Source organism: Mastacembelus armatus, unplaced genomic scaffold (genome assembly GCF_900324485.2).
Source record: "Mastacembelus armatus unplaced genomic scaffold, fMasArm1.2, whole genome shotgun sequence".
Classification (NCBI taxonomy): domain Eukaryota; kingdom Metazoa; phylum Chordata; class Actinopteri; order Synbranchiformes; family Mastacembelidae; genus Mastacembelus; species Mastacembelus armatus.
The window spans coordinates 200,010-217,037 of record NW_022872887.1 but is presented as its reverse complement, the minus strand read 5'-3'; the positions used below and the strand labels follow the sequence as shown (position 1 = coordinate 217,037).

Sequence of the window (17,028 nt, the reverse complement as noted above, 5' to 3'; positions counted from 1 at the left end):
AATTCTATGATATATTTCTAAGTTAGCACTGTGGCCTCACAGCAAAAAGGTACTCCGGTTCCTCCCACAGTCCAAAAACACGCATGTTAGGTTGATTGGTGACTCTAAAATTGCCCATAGGAGTGAGTGTGAGTGTGTGAGGTTGTCTGTCTTTGTGTGTCTATATGTGGCCCTGTGATGGACTGGTGACTTGTCCAGGGTGTACCCCTGCCTTCCACCCGAGAGAGAGCTGGGATAGGCTCCAGCAGATCCCTGTGACCCTGAGCCAGGAAAAGCGGGTATAGAAAATGGATGGATGGATGGATGGTTGGATATTTCTAGGTTAACCTTCCCAAGAAGACCCTATAATGAAAAATCATCCTGTTTTATCTTCTTAAGTGGTGTTAATAGACAAAGGCTCTGCAGTCTAACAACACACGTTTAACTGTTTCTGACTTATTGCAATTCCTCCATAATCCTGTTGGATGCTTCCCATTGTTACGTAGTGTGTCTATTCTTAATCTAGTTATGATGCTTTCTTCCTGTTGATTCCAGCCCCAAATTTTTCCTTTTCCTTCCTGTGTCTGTATACTGTATAAACGTCTTCCTGTTTCACATCTATCCCAATGTACTTGCCAAATTTTGTTAATTTCTGAACAGATAAATCACTTCAGCCTTACAAAGAGGAGCCTGTAATCCTATATCCTGTCTTTTCAAGGCTTGTTTAGCCAGTGCATCCACCTTCTCATTTCCCTCTAAACCCAACTGGAGTTTATGTTTTAGATGTTGCACCTTTAGCTTGTTGTATGTGGCCATTTAACTGCTCATTGTTTGAATTGTGTTTAATTTTCCTAAAATTTGTTTTGATGAGCTTTTAGCTTTTAGCTTTTGATTATGTGGATGTATTGAATGTGTATATTGCTACAAATGTCTCATGTAGCATGCATTGTAAAGACACTACACACAACCTTCGGATCACGAGTCAGACACACAACCACTGTGCTAGACAGCCTCCTGCTATGTAGTCCTTCTTTACTTTAAATAAGTGAGACCAAACAGGACATGCTACAGACGTGCACGCTCCTAATGATCTGTACACCACTGGTAACTTTTACACACTCCTATGATAATAGCAGCAAGTTCAGGTAAGACCTTAGTCTACTTAGCTTTCCATTTTAATGATCACTGTGTGAATTTCCCTGTGGTCAGTACACCACACTTTTGATGTTATAACATTTTAAGAAGATGCAAACACTTTGACCCTGACATGAGTTGAACACACAACCTTCTGATCTGGAGTCAGACGTGCTACCATTGCGCCACAGAGTCCACTGCAAAGACTAGTGTGTTCACAGACCTCAACAGAATTCAAGCCCATCATCTTAAGCGCTAAGCCACAACAACTTGCTCAGGTGTTCAATTAGATATATTTAAAACATAAAACAATGTGTTGTTTTAAGAATTGAAATATTTCATTTTAAAAAGCAATATTTAATATTGGTCCTGTGATGGGGGATAGGCTCCAGTAGATCCCTGGGACCCTAAGTAGGAATAAGCTAATATGGATAATGGATGGATGTTTTATTCCAGTCGTAAAACTAATCACAGTTATAGGGCAGAGCTCAGTTGTATCAGTGTCACACTTGAATTATGTTCATATGGTTGTTCCATGGTGACAGTTTATGAATCAGTGCAGTAACATTAGACTGTAAGTAGACTGTTACTATTGCAGAATAGTATTTATACTAAAGTCTCCAGTAAAAATGTATCTGTGTAATAAAGTGCTATGTCATTTGCTGATGATGTTAAATCTTTTGTGATCCCATTTATAGACCACTGTGAAATGAAATACAACTGCAAAATAATGAGCTAACTGCTAACTGAGGTGAGCTGACTGCAACAGTCATCCAGGCCAGGTAGCTCCTTCAGCAACAACAGAGACTGACTGTTACACACTGAATGTATGTCTGTATAAATATAAACCTAAATATGAATATGAATGCTGCTAAAGAGAGAATTGGTGAGATTTTATGTGAAGGATAGCACACCTGCATGTGAATCGTTGGTCTAGAGGTATGATTCTTGATTTGGGTGTGAGAGGTCCTGGATTCAAGTCCCAGATAAGCCCATTCCTCATTGAGGAGTGGTGAATTTGTCCAGAAGAACATCCCAAAGTTGTTCAGCAGGAACGTGGAACACATCCCAAAGTTATTTGTACATTGAACACAACAGTATTAGGTTGCAAACTGACTTGTCTCTATGACACAAGCTGGGACCCACAATACATACTAAACTATCATTTGTACAGTTCATTGGAGTCTGAAACTTTCAGCATAACAAACACTTGAATAAACCACCTCTGCTCTGTAGACTCCTTTTATGTCTTTTTAGGGGTTTTTGTTTTATTTGAAAACTACTCAGTAGTTATAGCCTATATTTTATAATCTGAATCTCACTGAAATTAACTGAACCTAAATTAATGTAGTCTTGTAAAAATGTGAATTTCGGTGAAAAGTAGTGGAATAGAGGTATACATTTCAATGAAACTGTTACAGGTAAACACAAAAATAGGGTTTGTGAGATCTGACTTCAAGAGAAACAGATGTATGTATCTTTTTATTTATTAAGGATTACAAACACATACACAAACACACAAAAAAAAACAACAAAAAAACAAATGACCAGAGGCCTGTTCTTCGAATGTGGATTAACTGGTTAGTCGGATAAGTTCACTGACGATTTGACATGATCCTGGATCTGCTGGTTCTTCCAAAGTCATGGTGTGATTCCTGTCCTGCCAACACATCTGTGATCTCAAAACCAGCTCAGGAGGAGTTTTATTCTCAGATATATCTGATGTTAGACCAGGAAATTCATTCAACAAACATTTAGAATACTGAGAGTTCTTTGTTATGGCAGCATCAAGGATCAGTTCTGACATGTAGCACTAAAAAAAAGGGTAGCACTAAAAAAAAAAAAAAAAAAAAAAAATGTATTGGGCCCTCCCGATACTCCTCTCTTCCCTTCACTCTCCACCACCTTGTGCAATAACTTCCTGGATTTCTTCTCATCAAAAATCGAAAATATACACCAGCAATTTCCCCCCATCTGTGACACTGCTAACTGCCTCCACTGTACCCTTCCCTCTCTACCAGTATCCTCCCTGCTTTCGAGTTTTATCATTCCACCCACCACGGTTATCTCTTCCCTGATCCTCAAATCCAAACCCTCAACCTGCAAACTTGACCCCCTACCAACCAACCTCGTCAAGCTCTGTCTCCCCTCTCTCCTTCCTCATCTTACCCACATTATTCACACTTCCCTCAGTTCTGGCATCGTACCCCCATCACTCAAGACAGCCATCATCTCACCAATTCTAAAAAAACCTGGTCTCGATCCTGCCGACCTTAACAACTTCCGCCCTATCTCCAATCTCCCGTTCCTCTCCAAAATCCTGGAAAAAGTTGTTCACCACCAGGTCCATACCCACCTTTCCGCCAATAGCCTATACGAACACTTTCAATCTGGTTTCCGCCAACTTCACAGCACTGAAACTGCCCTGGTCAAAATCACCAACGACCTCCTAGTAGCCGCAGACTCTGGCCTTGTCTCCATCCTCATCCTCCTTGACCTAACTGCAGCTTTTGACACCATCTCACACAATATTCTCCTCCATCGCCTTGCTTCCATCGGCATAGCCGGCTCGGTCCTCTCATGGTTCACCTCCTACCTATCTGACCGCACCCAGTCCGTCCATCTCCAGAACTTCCACTCCCAGCCCTCTACTGTCAGTTGTGGCGTGCCTCAGGGCTCTGTCCTGGGGCCCCTCCTCTTTATTATTTATCTCCTTCCTCTCGGAAATATCCTTAGGCAACATAACATCAATTTCCACTGTTATGCAGACGACACCCAGCTCTACCTCTCTGCTGCTCCATCTTCTACCCTCCCCCCTCCCTCCCTCCTTACCTGCTTACATAATATCAAATCCTGGTTCACCCATAACTTTTTGAAACTCAACCCTGACAAAACTGAAATTCTCCTCGTGGGCACCAGATCCACCCTTTCTAAAACCAGCACCTTCTCCATTCAAATTGACAACAATACTGTCCTCCCCTCCCCCCAAGTTAAAAGCCTGGGTGTCATCCTAGACGGTACTCTCTCCTTCACTCAGCATATCAATACCACTACCCGGTCGGCCTACTCCCATCTCCGTAACATAAACCGCATCCGTTCCTCACTCACCACCGATAGCACGGCAATACTCATTAACGCCTTTGTCACCTCTCGTTTGGATTACTGTAACTCACTCCTCACTGGTCTACCTCTCAAATCACTTCGCAAACTTCAACTTGTCCAGAACTCTGCTGCCCGAATCATCACCAGAACTCCATCCTCACATCATATCACCCCTGTCCTTAAACAACTTCACTGGCTCCCTGTGTCCTTCCGTATAAACTATAAAATCCTCCTTCTCACCTACAAAGCCCTCCACTCTATTGCCCCACCATACATCACTGAACTACTTCATATCTATTCTCCGCCTCGTCCTCTCCGCTCCTCCAGTTCCACTCTCCTCTGCACCCCTACAGCGCGCCTGGCCACCATGGGCGCTAGATCCTTCAGCCACACTGCGCCCCGCCTTTGGAACATTCTCCCTCATCGCATCCGGTCGTCTCCGGACTTATCAACTTTTAAATCATCACTCAAAACATATCTGTTCCGTATAGCGTTTTCCACCTAACTCTCTTAACTTCTCAAAGCAGCCCGTGATGTCCTACCACCCTCTGCCTATTTCATATTGTCTCATATTGTCTCATACTGTTTCATATTTGTTGTTCTGTTATCTGGGTTTCTGTATTTCAATTTACTTTTACTGTACTTCGCCCACTTCCTAGATAATCCACGCTTTTGCCTTTACATTCTCTCCCGCCGTTTATGTATTCTTGTTACTGTTGTTTTAATGCACTCTATGTACATCATGCTGTATGCTTCCTTTTCTATCTGTAAGGTGACCTTGAGACTTTGAAAGGCGCCATGAAATAAAATGTATTATTATTATTATTATTATGTGACATGAGGAACAATTGCCCAGTTATTTGTGATTTGACACAGTATTTGTAAACAGCAAACACTGAACATATCTGTTGTGTCTTACATTTTAGCTATAAAATAGATGTAGCTATAATGAAGTCAGTCTTTAGATACAGTGCATGTAATTAAAAATATCTGAAGGGATTTCACTGAATCCAACATGTGGACAGAGGCTGCTACTGAACATGTCTCATCAGCAGCAAAGGGGAAGGCTGGAAGTTTGTTCCAAAAGAAGCCTGTCATACTCAAGACTTGGCAACACAGATATAACCATGAGGCTGTTGTACATAGACACATATAGACTGACTGTCCTTCACATGAAATCTGATTTGTAGCATTTATATTGAAAGGTTTATATTCATACAGACATACATTCAGTGTGTGTCAGGGATATTTATCCATCGTGTATCACTGCCGCTGTCTCACTTGAAGCATCACTAATAACTAATGTTATTTGAGCAGCAGGTAGATACACAGGTTAATTCACTACCTGTTTCCATCTAGTGGAAGAGAATTTAATTGTTCTGCCTGTCACTGCATGCTGCCCACATAGATAGATGTACGAAAACACATTATTTGTGTTGGATAAATCATTTTATGACCAATCAGGTGAAATTGGGCATTTTTCACAGCACACTAATGTGCCGCGACATAGTGGTTGGGAAAACACTGCGTTAGATTATGATACTGACACAATGCACGCAGTTGGGAAGAAACGGTGTGTTGGGGATGTGGGGGTTCCATTCAGAGCTGATGTTACTATAGCTTTACTTCAAACCCAAGTGTCAGAAAACTTCATTATTGACTAATCAGCCATAAAATTAACTATAACATCTATTCTACTACAACCAAGTGTTTATATACTATGTTAACATTACTAAGAATCTAAAGGTTGAGTCATAGCAACTGGACTCAGTTTTAAGGCCTCAACGTTTCACCACCCATCCAGGTGGCTTCATTAGTCTAAGAGAAAGTTGAACTGGAACCTGCAATTTATCTGACAGAGATACATTGGAACTGAAAGTCTAATTGCCACGACTCAACCTTTGATAATTTGTTTTTTTTTTCTCTATCTGACTTTCTTCTCAGAATTCTTCTTTTTCTCTGAATTGTGGCTTTTTCCCTCAGACAAATATCACAGTGCCCATAATCCTCTTCTGTAAAGCTTTGAGACTAACTGAATAGATAAACATGCTGCCATGACAAAGTACACCTGACCTGGTTGAGCTCAAACCACCGTTGTTTCAGTCAAATAAAGGCACTTAAGGACTTACAACACAGAAAGAGTCTTGGAATGATTGTGAAGGGATTGGCTTCAATTCTCCGCCATCAAAGCTGTGCTATTTGCTTGTAGGCATGTCTACCTGACTTTACCTGACTTTGTATGCATTCTTTAGTGCTGCTAATGTTTTTACTAATTTGTAAATCTTAGACCCCCAAAAAATATCACCTGAACTGCACCTGAGGATCTGACAGGCTGTCCAAGAAGACACAGGCTGATACTTAACCCAAATTAAGACCCTTACTGATGCTGACTGCAGCCCAAGATGGCATCTGGGAAAGAAGGACTTAAAGAAAAAAAAAAAAAACACTTCTTCAAAGGCCACGTCTCCTCCCACTCCACAAACCTGCCTGTTTGGACTTTGCAAGGGAGCACCAAACATGAGACATTGAAAGGTGGAAGAAAGTTTTATTCTCTAATGAGAAAAAATTTAATCTGGACAGTCCTAATGGCTTCCAACGTTACTGGCATGACAGGGAGATCCCACTGGAGATGTTTTCCACACAGCACAGCAGAGGAGGCTCCATCATGACCAAGGTTTCATTTTTCTGTCAATGGGAAAATGGACATTCAGGTTGTTTAAGGGTGTCAAACGGCGGCTGGCTATGTGGAGATGTTGCAGCAGGTATCCCCTTGACCCTCATCTGAATGGGTCTTTCAACAGGACAACACTGTAGTTCACAACGCCTGCCTGACAAAGGACTTCTGGTGAACAACATTGCTCTTTTGGAGCATTTGGGCATTGATGGCAAGGGGAGGTTACAAAAACAGATGCCAGTTCCAGAACGGTGGGGCTCCTTAGTACTGAGTCCTTTTTTGACACTTAGTTCCTTTTTAAGGTTTTCTTGGGCTATGGTCTTAAAGTTTTGATCAGCTGGTGAACTGATCTGTTTGAGTTTAAATGCAGTTTTCAATAAATTGTCTAGTCTCTTGCTCCTGTTTCTGCTTTTGGCATTTTGAAGCACTACTTACAACCTGGTTATGATCCACAAGCATGAAATACAAATACTTGTAATGTTTCAACCCAGGGCTAAAGATTTGTTTCAGGAGTGTGTTAGAAGAAGCACACAATCACAGTGTGTTGATGCCGGCTACCCCTTCAGACACTGTCTATAGTAACTAAGGTTAGGTTATGGTTCAGTGCAGTGTTAATTTAGTTTTAGTCTTTTGACTAAAATGCAATTTTAGTTTTAGTCATATTTTAGTCATCTGCTTTGTTTTAGTTTTAGTCTAGTTTTAGTCGACTAAATAGCATAAGAATTTAGTCGACTAACATATATTGGGTTTAATTTTAATGTAATTTAGTTAAACTGTTGTAATATATAAAACATTCTAAATTAAAATTAAATAAAAACAATGTTCATTAAATATATGGAATATGGCCTTTCCATGAAAAAGCAAAAGATAGATATGCATAGTTTATAACCTGCATATGGCGTTCTTCATTCTTGAAAGAAAAAGTGCAACTCCAAAATATTTAAAAGAAAAACTGAATTTGGCAGTAATGCCATTGAATCAAATATGAAACTGACCCATATATCTTCTCTCCGTTTTCTCCCAGCTGTTGCCATTTCATTATAGTTTAAGTCATACAGAAACCCAGTGTAGGCTATGCAAGATGATGTTGTGTACTCATGCATACCACGTCACTAGGTGGATCAGTTACTTTTCAAATGTGCGTGTATCTAAGAAGATTGATTCTGATTGGATCTTTTCCAAAAACATCCCTCACTCACATTTTGTCTCGTTTTTATTAGTTAACGAAAATGTCAATATATTTTAATTATAGTTTTCATCATCATCAGTTAATTTTTATTTAGTCATTGTCTCGTTTTCGTTCGTGAAAACTTGTCGACGAAAATCAACAGTGTATTGCTGACTGTAAAGTTCTTCATAGAAACTGCTACTACAAATTCAAACTTGTTATTTATAGTGTTAATGTACTTGCAATAACCGGGAATCAAACCCAGGGTAATTGGCTGGAAAGGAGCCATGCTCACCGTTACACCACATCACTGTTAGGCAAGCATGTTGTAACCAAGATTATGATTTATAAGGTGAAAGTGATGAAGTAAAATTCAGAATCCAGCCATGAAGGCATTTGAGAAGAGAGTTCAGATTTTAATCTGCCTTTCTGTTTGTCCAGAACCTGCTCATTCATTCATGGTTTAGTACAAAAAAGTGACATAATACAGTCAAGCCCGAAATCATTCATACCCCTGGCAAATTCTGACTTTAAGTTACTTTTATTCAACTAGCAAGCTTTTTCTAGATTAGAAATGACACAGGCATCTCCCAGAAGAAAATAAGACGATATACAAGAGGCATCATTGTGGAAAAAATTATTACTCATTTTTTATTTACATTTGAACAAAAAGTGGCATGTGAATAAAAGTAACTTTAAGTCAGAATTTGCCAGGAGTATGAATAATTTAGGACTGTATAAATGACTAATGGGTTTCACGTGACCTAATGGTCAAGGCATCTGACTTTGGATCAGAAGATTGAGGGTTCAAGTCCCCTCCTGGTTGGAGTTTGACTCCTGCTGGATCTGCTGTAGTTTGGTCTACTAGTGATGTTCCTTAAGTTCCAAAGCCCCTGCTCTGCTTGTTTCCCAACTATCCTTACATGACCCACTGCCGATTACTTGGATCAGGTATGTTCAGCCAATCACAAGCTGGAACATACATTCTCAAAGTGGAAATGGCGGAAGACAAAACAAATTGGTACCTTCAAGAGCACACCTGATCCAGGTCGTCAGCAGAGGTAAGGCAGGGATAGTTGGAGAACAATCAGGGCTTTGGCCCTCGGTGCCCACCTCTGTCCTAATGTCACTCCAAATATGGTTATGTAAAGATAATGGAACATTCTAGAAAAAAAAAATATACATATATACATTACATTAAAATAAATGAAAAACACATTTGACCTCTAGCCCTTTTCACCACATATTACAATTCTACTCTACTTGAGTGTCTCTGGTTTCCCATCAGGGAAAAGTTGTAAATGAATTGCTTTTAATTGTTTCTGTATTTATGTCAGTGTATATTTATTCTTTAATATAAGTATGAGGCCATCCTGTTTTTTATTCATGTATTCATTGATTAAATAGAGTTTTGTTGGTATATGTAGATATTTCTTTACATCTTAAGTCATTTATGATCCTCCATATCCACTGTGCCCACTTTAGACTTTTGTCAGATGCATTTCAGCTCAGTTCTAAAGTTACAGACGTTTCAAAACAATGACCAGTATGGGGGCTGGAAACCATGACCTTGGTGTTATCCAATCTATGTCGAGCAGTTAATATTACGATTCATGTCTTATGCAGGTCATACAATTGATCATAGTTACAGGGCAGAGCTCAGTTTAACCTGAATTATTTTCATACGGTGGTTCCATGGTGACAGATTATGAATCAGTGCAGTAACATTAGACTGGAATTAAACCTGGAAATTCTTCTGGTAATTCTGCACATATCAACTACTTTAAACATTTACAGTAACGTGACGAGGTGACCGAGTGGTTAAGGTGATGGACTGCTAATCCATTGTGCTCTGCACACGTGGGTTGGAATCCCATCCTCGTCGGGAACGCGCTTATTGGGCGTTCAAAGATTATTGATTATAAATGTGTTGTTACAAATCATTATAAATATAAGAATATAATAAAAGAATGTAATATACATGTTCTCCCCATCCTTGTGTGGGTTTACTCCAGGTGCTTCAGTCCAAAGACATGCATGTTAGGTTGACTGGGGACCCTGAATTCTCTATAGGAGCGAGTGTATTTATCTAGAGGTATAACTGACATCAACAGCAGACAACATACTGACTTTATGTGGTCAGTCTACACCACTACCACTTTAATTTGAAAGTCAACTCAAGTGGGAAAGTATACACATCACTAACACTAGATGATGATTCCTAAGGGACACCTCATTGTTGAGGGGATGCAAATCTGCGCAGGGAGACCCCAATGCATTTCAAGTCCTTTGCTTTAACCACTCAGCCACAACAATTTATAGTGACGCTTAATTTGCTGTATTTAAAACTGAAATATGTGTATTTGTTTTATTTTGAAAATAAACATTTCAGGTGTGGAAACTGTGCAGCAATAATAGGAAGATATAGTCATTTGTCTGTTTAGTACTGAAGAAGAACTAAAGACAAGAACCTAAATTCTGAATTAACATCAAATATCATGGCTGAACTAGCTACAAAATGCCCACACAAACTTCTATGGACAACAAAAAGAAATAAAAGCTGATAATAAACTGAATATGAATAAATAAATGTTTCAAATGTTTTTCTACATAGTTGCAGAGCTGCATGTATTTCTTTCTGTATTTGTGTGTATTAATGGAACAGGAAATCCTAAACTCAGTCTAAAGCTGGACTGGTAAAGTGTTAGAGCCAGACAGAAGCAAATGATTCCCAGCAAAGACAAATACAGCTGCACTAACTTTGCACTAAATTTGCAGTTTCTTCTTCTTTAAGGAGATTATGTTTGACCTTTTCCGTAATCTGTCGAACACATGTATGCATAACCTTTTCCAATATTAATGACCGTACACTGTCAAAAAAAGCGTTGGAAAAACAGTGCTTCAGGTTACCCAAGTGGACCCTGGTTACCTCAGTAGGTACAGCATGACCCTTTTAATCTCAGGGTTGTGGGTTCAAGTCCCACATTGGGAAGTGTCATTATTTAAATATACAGAGCTTTGCTTCAGTTACATCTTGCAATAAGCAGCATGATCCTGATGGTGCTGGTCAGCCAATGATAGAACAGTCAACAGCTCATGCTTTACTTAGAAAATCAAATGTCCCCATAAGCTTGCACTTCCCTCCACCAGTTCATCCCAGTTTAATCCTCTTATTTTCTACCTTGCTGTAATTTGTCTCAGACTCATATGCATAACCTTTTCTAATAGCCTCTAGATCTATTCCAAGTGTGAAGAAATCTGCTGAAAGGATAGATTTTCCATTGATGGAAAATGTCTATCTAATGCAAGCTATACTGTTTCTTTACCTGTGGTGTTCAGTTGCAGAAGTAATATTGATTTGCCTTCAATCACTCAATTCAATTCAATTCAATTCAATTTTATTTGTATAGCGCCATATCACAATACAATCATCTTAGGGCAGTTTACAAAAACCAAAACCCCAACAAATACTTTTTGAGCAAGCACTTGGTGAAAGTGCAGAGGAAAAACTCCCTTTAACGGAAGAAAAAACCTGCAGCAAAACCAGGCTCAGTTTGGGCGACCACTCTTATCATGGGCTAAAAAGAACACATGCTTCGAAAATGCTACCTCAGAAAACGAGGCCAGAGAAGAGGAGTAACACACTTACCGAAGGTGACTTTGGCTTCGTCCTCTACACATAGGTCTGATCAGCTGCTCTCTGTGCTCTTCAGAGAGTGTACCAGCTACTATGTGGAAGGATCCATGGGTTATCACTATCAATGGTTATTACTGGCCATTCCAGTAGTTGGGTACTCACTTCTCTGTCGTGCCTCACAGAAGGCTTACAGGTTCAGGAACAGGTGGATAGGCTGAGACCACTCCAAAAAGTCTCTGATCAGTGTCCTGCAAACCAACTCCTTTCAGGAGTAATTCAGCACATCAAATGGAGCTACAAAGAGGTCACAGCTATGGTTGGTAAGTTTCTCAGGCTGCATGTTTTTTGAAACTAAGATGCATAAATTACATTTCTGCCGAGTTTTGAACCAGGGACGTTTTGTGTGCTAAACAAACATGATGACCACTACACTACAGAAACCGACACATGCTTGAAGCTGTGAACATGGCACTGGGAAATGCAGCATTGTACAATAATCCCATAGGGCACGTCCTTTGGAGAAACTAAATTCAAATGATCCAACTGTGTGTCATCTTTAGGAAATCATAAAGCAGCCCTGAGAGATTTCTTCAAAACATACAGTTGTGTTCCTGTAGTGTAGATGTTAACATGTTTGCCTTACACACAGACGGCCCCTGCACCAGCCTTGAAAGTTGGAAAAGAAAAGTACTACAAGATGTTCCTCCCTGGATCTGGATCAAACATCTCCATGTCACTGCCAATAACATGTGCAGTCCATACTCTTCAGTCCTTATCCTTCACTATTTACTTTCCAGCCATAGAAATATTTCACCTTTTTTTTCTATTTTCTTTTCCAGCAGGGCTCATTAGCCTTTTTCCGGCTAAGGTGCAATAGAGAAAATGCCTACAGACCCTGGTATTCCCAGGCAGTCTACCATTAAAATACTGATCTGAGTTCAAATCTCAGTGGGACCTGTTAAAGAGCAATAATAAATAAAACATTACTTTTCTGAAACAAGAGATATCAGTCAATAACCGATCAGCACAATGAGTAGTGAATAAAGGAAGTTCAGCTGCACATTCAATATATTTCAGATACACTGAAATAAAATAAACAATTCCAGCTCCCAAAGAACAGAGTCTCTGAATATAGTCAGACTAATTCATAAAGATAAATCTGTTGTGACAACATTAAGGTCTGAGACTGAGTGATCTAAGTGTTGTTTTCTGGTTGTAGTTTCTTCTAGAGATGTAGGTTCAAACTCCACTCTTTACATGGCACCTTTGTTCTAGAGCAGGGTCTGTGTTGTAGTACTATGATATGCATCTATACCAACATGCATGTGACTGAACCTACTGGAGAACGAGTAACCAACACAGATCCTTAAGACTTACTGCTGTACCTGTTCCCCACCTCTCTCTCTCCTCTTTCAGTTTGATTAATTTGATTGGCTGAACACACCTGAATTAGGCAATCAGCAGTAGTTAGGGCAGGGATAGTTGGAAAACAAACAGGGCAGTGGCCCTAGAGGACCAGGTTTGGCTAACCCTGCAAAAGAGAGGGCAGCAAAGAGGTAGTCCATTCAGATTGGATACCAGGGGAGATGGTTATTAACATTAACTAGTCTAGTTCTACACCCATCTACATCACTGACAAACACAGAAATAGATGAAAATTCAAATGTAGAAACAGCTGAATAAATAAATGTAGAATTATAAATGAGACACATGTATTAATTCATGTTTAACTGTGGAACTGACTAACCACTCAGTCACTACATCTACATTTGAACAGTAGATGTGCAGAGTTGTAGAGTCACTTTAAAGGACCACTTTTCATAATACAAACTGACAAGAGAAGGCTGTAGAGGGATCTGACATTTGTCGGATGCTGAAAAAAAGAAGTGCAATTTATAGTCCAGAAACTACAACATTTAGTCCAGGTAAATACAGATACCAGAGAATTTACTTGATGTTTAAGGTTCTACCTAACCTTTGAACCCAGGGGCTCCTGTTTTCAAGTGAGGTACCAACTAAGCCACAGTCACTGTTCATACACAGTTGTTAGAACAGTTCAGTCTGGAACAAGTGGTAGGCTGAGGGACAGAGAGACTGATCTGCCAACAGTGTCATCATTAGAGTCTCCTCTCAGGTATTTTCCATCCACCTCATCTGTTCTGCTCCTTGGCTCCTGTACTTCTGCTTATGGAAAACATGTCAGTCAGGAAAGCAGGAGTGAAAGGATGACAGCACTTTTGCAGTTCACACTCACTCTGTCTGTAACACATTCAGTGATGGTGGTGTAGTGGTGAGCATAGCTGCCTTCCACACAGGGGCCGGTTGTATACAGGAGTCATAGCCAATGAAACTGCAGCATTGTTGATGCTGTCCAAGGTGCTCAGTTGGTAGAGTGGAGGACTGTAGGTTGCGGCTTTAACTCCAGCTTAAAGGAATGTGTTTTTGGTTTGGTATCTGGTGACATTGGTTGTTTTTATAAACACAAGTTTTTAAAGTATTCTAATCCTAAGAGTATCCTAATCTGGATAGAAAACAATCACAACTTGAGACATGAGACCAACGTGTGGCTCATAACCTTGAGGGCAAGGTATCGAAAGCATCCTCTGCTAGACCTCAATGTTTGAAGGCAGTTGGTTGGTGCTGCTGCACATGTCTGTGTTGAACTTGTTAAGTATGATGAGTTCTTCCTTGAAACTAAACAAGCACATTACTCACTATACATGCATTCTGAATTAACGTTGAAACGTATCCTGCAGTTTAGAAAAGAGACTTGGCATATAATGTTCGGTGTTCAGTTTATGCATCTGTGGAAACGTTCAACACCAAACCACTGTGTGCTTCTTTTAATGACTGTTTATTCTTAACGAATCGGGTCCCTTGTCTGAAATTCAGTCATCATCGCCCCTCTACATCTTCTCCAAAATTGTCAGTTGTCAAAGACAGTAAAAATGGAAAACATGTCAGTCAGGAAAGCAGGAGTGAAAGGATGACAGCACTTTGGCAGTTCACACTCACTCTGTCTATAACACATCCTGCTGTTTTTGTCTGGACTGAGTTTGACATGATCCTGGATCTGCTGGATCTTCCAAAGTCATGGTGTGATTGTTGTCCTGACAACACATCTGCAATCTCAAACCAGCTCAGGAGCAGGTTTATTCTCAGATTTAGTCAGTGTAAACAGGACTGATTTGTCTCTTTGCTCTGGTTCTGATATTAGACCAGGAAATCCATTCAACTGTGGATGCACTGTTTTTATGTGAGTGGTCCATTGACACTGGCAAGTCTAATAAGGCAAACATTTAGAATACTGAGTGTGCTTTGTAAACAGTAGCTGTTCAAGGCAACATCAACAAGCATGAGCTCTGTCATGTACCACTATGCAACACAAGCAACAATTACACAACTGTACCACAACTATAACACAACTGTGATTTAACACACATAACCAGCAAACACTGAATCTATGTGGTGTGTCTTCCATTAACATCCAAGTCACAACAAGTTAATTCTTAAGGAGAAGATTCTGAAAAAACAGAACTTTGCAGGAGCAACTTAGACAATGTCACGGAACTGGCACCGGTTAGAGTTGAACCCATGCCTCAATCAAGATTTGAGTCTTTCTCCAGCATCTTAGACTATCCAGCTAAATTACCAGACATGTACTTCTTCTCACCACCTGAGCTTATGGTTTTATGAACAGTTTACCTCTGAAAGTTGAAGGAGCTTTAATGAAGTCAGTCTTTAAATACAGTGCATGTAATGAGCCAACATAGGGAAAAATACCTGAAGGAATTTAATTAAATCCAACGTGTGGACAATGGCTGTTACTGAACATGTCTCATCAGCAGCAAAGGGGAAGATAAGACCAGAAATTAGTGGCTACAGCAGAGATGGTTTCCATATATCAAACTTTGGGTTACAAGTCCAGAGAGACTTCGGAGTCTACCCTAAATATATCCTTTAAAACAGAAAATGAGTTTTAGTGTCACGAACGTGTGGGTGGTGTGGTGTGGTGTGAAGGAGGAGAGGTGAGGACCCAAATGCAGGACAACAGAGGCGTTTATTCACTCCTGGAACATCCAGGGCTAAAGACAGTACAAAAACTAGAGAACCGAATCAAACGGTAAAAACTAAGAGAGACCGGGTGAAACGGTCATCACTAAAGCGCACTTCTATTTGCGAACACCAACTGAAGGCAACTAGCGACTACTAATAACCACTAATGCTACGGCAAGGGACAAAGGAAGAAGGGAGCTATAAGTAGGGGAGAACACAACAGGTAATCAAACTCAGGTGAACATAACGGGGACAGGTGAAACTAATAACACAGATAATCAACATAAAGCCACCAGGGACCAGAACAGGGGAAACAGGAAGGCCACACAAAATAAGAGTCCTCTGGCGGGAAGTCCCCAGAGGGACTCATGACAGGACCCCCCCCTCAAGGCCGGATTCCAGACGGCCCACGAGTTCCACCAAAAGTCCAGGGTGGGAGGGTGGGAACACAGTTTAAGACCCCAAACAGGGCAGAGTTCTGGGTCGATCCACTGATCGGCTCCTGGGGCACACAAAGTCTGAGGCCGTTCCGGTGGACGGCCTCTCTGGCAGGCGAAGATTCGGAGCCGTGCGGGAGGGCGGCTCCGCAGGCAAGCGTGGGTCCGGGGCCGTTCGGGAGGACGGCCTCTGAGACAGGCGAGGGTCCGGGGCCGTTCGGGAGGACGGCCTCTGAGACAGGCGAGGGTCCGGGGCCGTTCGGGAGGACGGCCTCTGAGACAGGCGAGGGACCGGGGCCGTTCGGGAGGACGGCCTCTGAGACAGGCGAGGGACCGGGGCCGTTCGGGAGGACGGCCTCTGAGACAGGCGAGGGTCCGGGGCCGTTCGGGAGACTTGGGTAGCCACTGTATTGGCGGCGACGGCTCCGGGGACTCTGGAGATGGCGGCCGAGGAGATGCAGGGGATGCTGACGGCCGGGGAGGCTGCTGCTGAGGCGGCCGAGGAGATGCAGGGGATGCTGAGGGCCGGGGAGGCTGCTGCAGAGGCGGCTGAGACGGCCGGGGAGGCTGCTGCAGAGGCGGCTGAGACGGCCGGGGAGGCTGCTGCAGAGGCGGCTGAGACGGCCGGGGAGGCTGCTGCAGAGGCGGCTGAGACGGCCGGGGAGGCTCTGGAGCCAAAGGCCTGAAAGGCGGTACCAGAGGACCCGGCTGCGGCACTGACCCTGGAGGCTGCGGCTGCAGCTGAGATGGCTGTCGCGGCGGCAGCTCTGGGAGCCCTGACTCGGGCTGCTGAGGAAGCTCTGGCTCTGGCTCTGGTTCTGGCTCGGGCTGCTGAGGAAGC

The 17,028-nt window shown here is 41.7% G+C and overlaps 3 non-coding genes across 3 annotated transcripts; 1 reads left to right on the top strand and 2 right to left on the bottom strand.

Annotated features, from left to right (window-relative positions):
- Positions 1-1,236: 1,236 nt before the first annotated feature.
- trnaw-cca (transfer RNA tryptophan (anticodon CCA)) lies at positions 1,237-1,308 on the bottom strand. Its single transcript has one exon. It is a non-coding gene; the product is annotated as a tRNA-Trp (tRNA).
- An 8,552-nt stretch (positions 1,309-9,860) lies between these two features.
- On the top strand, positions 9,861-9,942 carry trnas-gcu (transfer RNA serine (anticodon GCU)). The gene has a single exon. It is a non-coding gene; the product is annotated as a tRNA-Ser (tRNA).
- Positions 9,943-12,062: 2,120 nt separating this feature from the next.
- On the bottom strand, positions 12,063-12,135 carry trnaa-agc (transfer RNA alanine (anticodon AGC)). The gene has a single exon. It is a non-coding gene; the product is annotated as a tRNA-Ala (tRNA).
- Between the last annotated feature and the right edge of the window lie 4,893 nt (positions 12,136-17,028).